Source organism: Chrysochloris asiatica, unplaced genomic scaffold (assembly GCF_000296735.1).
Source record: "Chrysochloris asiatica unplaced genomic scaffold, ChrAsi1.0 scaffold00143, whole genome shotgun sequence".
Lineage (NCBI taxonomy): Eukaryota > Metazoa > Chordata > Mammalia > Afrosoricida > Chrysochloridae > Chrysochloris > Chrysochloris asiatica.
The window spans coordinates 903,335-908,747 of NW_006408661.1; the positions used below are offsets into that span (position 1 = coordinate 903,335).

A 5,413-nucleotide genomic window follows, 5' to 3' on the forward strand; every position below is an offset into this window, starting at 1 on the left:
TTAATTGCATGTGATCGTGAACAAATTGTTAAACACTGGGACAGTATCAACACCTAAGTCAGAAAGTTATTGTGAGGAGTCAATGAGTTTATATATATATATATATATATATATATATATAAACTCTACCAGTAGCCTCTGCAACAACTAGTACAGGAAGCTAAATCATAAACTGTATAGTAATCTTACCCAGAATGGCTAGCACTTGGTGAATGACTTCCAGCTTCCCTACTTTTTCCTTCAACTCAGGATTTACCATGAAAAATCAAATATTATCCCCAAACTAATAATATTACATGTTCCACTTCTATTTATCCTGTTATAGGTTTGCTCACAATAATGAGCTCCATTCAGATCATAATTGAAGCTTTTTTTTTTTTTTTCCATTATAAAGTCTCCCCTCTCCTCAGCCTACCTTGGAATGTCTGCCAAATACAAACGATGGTGGCTAACTCCCTCACTTAGGAGCTCTGGTACTGTAGTGGTTACGAATAGGGCTGTGAACCTTAAGGTCAGCAGTTCGAAACTACCTGCTGTTTCACGGGAGAAAGATGAGGCTTTCTGCTCTTGTAAAGATTTACAGCCTTGGAAACCCTGTACAGGGTCGCTATGAGTCGGAACCAACTCCACGGCACATAACAACAACAATTCCCTCACTTGGTCTTTTTATTGTTGATTTCTAGTTTTATAGCATTATGGTCTGAAAAGACGCTTTGTAGTATTCTGATGTTTGTAAATTTATGGAGATTTGCTTTGTGACCTAACACATCGTCAATTCTGGAGAATGTTCTGTGAGCACTGGAAAAGAATTTGTACTGTGCTGTTCTTGGGTTTAATGCGCTATATACATCTATGAAGTCAAGTTGGTTGATTGTGCTGTTTAGTTCTTCTGTATCTATGTCAAGGGTCTTTCTGGTTGTTCTATTAACTTTTTGAAAGTGTTGTATTAAAATCTCCCACTATAATTATAGATTTGTCTATTTCTTTCTTCAATTCAAATTCAAGTAGAATTTGCTTTAAATATCTTGATTCTCTTTCATTTTGAGTGTAGATATTTATTATGGTTATGACATCTTGCTCAATTGTCCCTTTAATCATGAGATAATGTCTTTCTTTTTCCCTTATGCTGCTTGTTGCCTTAAAAATATTTTATCAGAGGTTAGTATTGCCACTCTTGCTTGTTTTTTATTGCAATTAACTTGGTATATATATATTTTTTCATCTTTTTTAACATTTAGTCTCTTTTTGTCTTTGTGTGTAAGGTATGTCTCTTGCAGGCAGCATATTGAAGGGTCTTGTTTTCTTATCCTTTTTGACATTCTCTATCACTTTGTTGGTACATTTAATACATTGACATTCAATGTAATTATTGATGTTTTTGTTGTTAAGTGCCGTCGAGTCAATTCTGATCTATAGTGACCCTGTATTGGATTTCTGAGGAGCAGATGGTGAGCTTGAACTGCTGAACTTGCTGTCATTACATTAATTTTTTTGTGGTGCTGTTAATTCCTTTGTTCTTCATGCCTTCTTGCCCTGAGCTCATGTTTTTTGTGCTATTTCTTCTCAGCTTCTTCTTAGATTTAATGTTTCCTTGTTCTATTTAGATCCTCATTTCATGATAACTTGTGATGTATTAACTATCTTTGGGGTTACACTATAATCTATTAACTTTTCCCTCCATTTAAGATAGTCTATTGTATCCCTGCAATCTACTTGACCTATTCACCACCTGGATCTCTGTTTCTATATTTCCCCCTTCTTTAACATTGTTATTGCTCACTAGAGCAAGTTCTGAATAAATGAACTGTTTTTGCTTACTTTAAAGGTGTTGGGGTTCAAGAGCTTTTAATCTATGCTGTGTAAACCTTGGATTTAAAAAACCAAAAATCAAAAACAAGATCAAGTCATTTAATAATTAAAGATTAATAATTTCAATAGATAAAAGTTACATCATGTGAGTAGGAAACAAACTGGTAGGATTTTTATTTGCTTATATCTTTTATTCAGTTGTAATGTAAGAGAGAACATAGTGTAGTGGCAAGAGAGTTGTCCTTTTGAAATAGGCAGATTGTTGTTACCACCCTCAAAGTGACCTGACTCAAGGCAATCTCGCATATAATGGAATGAAAAAGTACCAGTTCTATGTAATTCCATGATCTGCTGCAAATTGATTATTATGATCCATTAGCTGATTTTTGGAAGAGAATGCTATACTTTTCTCCCAGTCTGTTTTAGGCTTCACCCTCTGCTGAAACATCAGCATTATTGCAACACATTGCAAACCTCCACCACTGGGTTGTTGGTGGTTATGCGTGAGGTTTATAGGCTGCCAATAGAACTGAGTGTCTCATAGGGAAGGTGAGAATCCGACCTCTGAAACATCGATACCTCTGTTAAAGGTATGTTGTTATTAAGTGACGTAGGGTTGGTTCCAACCAACAGCGACCCTATATAGGATTTCTGAGGAGCAGCTGGTGAGCTTGAACCTCCAACTTTGCAGTTCAAACCACTTTGCAATCTGGCACATTAACCCACAGCTCCACACCAGGACACTAAGGCTCGATTTCTCATTTTTACATGTATTAGCTGAATGATTTTGGTGACATTATTTAATCACCAAATATCCTCAGTTTCTTATCAGTAAAATAAGGTCATAACCACTATCTCAGAGGGGTCCTGGTGTGGTGCTGTAAGATAAGCACTGGGCTTCAAGGTGAGTTTGAACTGAAAGGTCGGCATTTCAAACTCACCAGCAGCTACTCAGAAACTCTAAACAGGTTCACTCTGTGTCGGAAGCAACTCTACAGCTATTAACAACAAAACAACTATCTCAGAGGACTTCTAGAGAAAAATAAAAGTATGTATCATTCATGGAACATTGCAGGTTTACACATGTCATATTCTTCTTCTAGTCCTTCTCTTCCCCTGACTTCCTTTTATACATAGTTTGTTTATGTATATATAAACTTAAAACTTAAAACGACATACGGACTATATTTTTGCAAGTTCTGTTTACTGTTGTCTGTACTCTGAAGCCATTAAGTATAACCAGAGCAAATCAGATAAGAAAAAAGGATAGTATGTGTGTGTCTATTCAGCTATAGTTATTTGATTTTTTGTTTCTTTTTTTGCTGATAAAGGTTTATATACTAGAAAAAAAAAATTAAATACTATTTTTTAGACAACAAAATTTCTTTCCTCACCGATCACATTCATGGCAAAAGATCGTGTCTTCCACATTTTATAGCCACAATATCTGCACAAAACTTTGTGCAAAGTTTATCCTCAATGTATTCTGGGTGAAAATACTTATAGAGGGATGTTTAGTTCATAATTGTCTCCCAATATTCATATAGAATCTCAGAGTAAATTTAATAAAGCAGTCTATTTAATTCAATAAAGATAGATGGTGGCCACTATGTTTTATTCCAGGAATTAAGTAACTGACTGAGCAGAGATTTAGATAAGTGGTTATAAAATCTAAGCTTATACATTAGAATCTAACACTTTAGTTGTCAGATATGAAAATTTCTCAGTGCCTTAGAAAAACATTAATTTATATCTAGCTTTCACAAATGGATTAGCTTCTGTACATAACAGCAGCTACATTTCCATCATCTATGATTTTCATTTCAAACATCTTATTATACATAATTAGATTTATGAAAAAGAAAAAAATGTCATTTATAATCAATATGTAAACTGGCCACCACTAACCTGTCAGTTTGTTTTACTGTTGGGGCTTACATGTTGCTGTGATTCCAGAAGCGATGCCTCCAGTATTTTAAATATCAGCAGTGTCACCCATGGTGGACAGGTTTCAAATAAGTTTCCAGATGAAGATCGTCCAGGAAGGAGAAAGGGACTACTGCCGAATACTTAGTCAATGAAAATATTATGAATAGCAGTGGAACATTGTAAAACCAGAATATTAAATAATGAAATACAATAAAGAGCACTAGAATATTGTCAGATGTAGTGCTGGAAGATGAGTTCCTAAGTTTGAAGGCATTCAAGTTCTGGCTGGGGAAGAGCTGCCTCCTTAAGTAGAGTTAACAATTAAGTGACACCTTTAGGACCTTCATTTTCTGATGGGGCACAACTTAAAATGAGAAGAAACAGCTATGAACATCCATTAATAATCAGAACATGGAATGTAGAATTATGAAACTAGAAAAATTGGAAATTTTCAATAATTAAATGTTGTTGTTATGTGATGTGGAGTCGGTTCTGACTCATAGTGACCCTGTACAGGGTTTCTGAGGCTGTAAATCTTTACAGGAGCAGAAAGCCTCATCTTTCTTTGGCGGAACAGCTGGTAGTTTCAAACTGCTGAACTTGAGGATCACAGCCCGATTCGTAACCACTACACTACCAGAGCTCCTTATGGAACACATAAATGTCAATAACCTAAGTATTTGTGAGTAGAAAAGGACTGATATTGGCCATTCTTAATCTGACAGCAAAATGGTTCATTATGCAGAGAATGACAAATTGAAGCAGAATGTCTTACATTCATCATCAAAAAGAACATTTCAAGATATGTCTTGAAGAATAATAGTACCTTTGATAGGGTAATATCCATATGACTATAAGGAGGACCATTCAAAGCAAATATTCAAATTTACACAATGATTACTAAAAATCAGTGATGATGAAATTGAAGAATTCTAACAAATTCTTCAGTCTGAAATTGATCAAAATGCAATGTAGATATATTGATAAATACTGCTGGTTGGAATGTTAATGTTGGAAAACCTGACTATGGTGATAAAAACAATGCTGGAGATTGCATGATAGGATTTTGAAAGGCCAATGACTTGTTCATTGCCAATAACTGTTTTGAAAAACATGAAACACATCTATGTACATGAACTTCACCAGATGTAATACACAGAAATCAAATTGACTACATCTTTGGAAAGAAACTGGAAAAGCTCCATATCATCAGAAAATAGAAGGTCAGCAACAGACTGTGGAACAGTTTTGCTCATATGAATTCAGGCTCAAGTAGAAGAAAACTAAAATAAGTCCAAGAGAACAAAATATGACCTAGAAAATATCCTACTTGAATTTAGAGATCATCGGAAGAACAGATTTGATGCATTAGACACTAATGACCCCAAACCAGAAGAGTTGTGGGATAACATCAAGAACATCATACAGGAAGAAAGCAAAAAGTAAATAGGAAGAGAACAAACAAGATGGCAGATTGGTGGAAGCGCAATAAGGAGATCTGCCAGCAGCAACACAGAATACCTGACCAAGCAGGCTCAGGGGATGGTCCCAGAACTGTGAACCACATATAAAGGAATATTTAGAAGGTTGGAAGGCTTACAGCTGGGAAATTTGTGGCAGAAGCAAGAAATCCATTGTTTTCTAGTCCGGGCTGCTCGGCTGCTCCAGGAGCTGC

General features: G+C 35.5%; 1 pseudogene; it reads right to left on the reverse strand.

The window, feature by feature from the left end:
• The window catches only part of LOC102824633, a 121,399-nt pseudogene that overhangs the window by 75,622 nt on the left and 40,364 nt on the right, over positions 1-5,413 (reverse strand).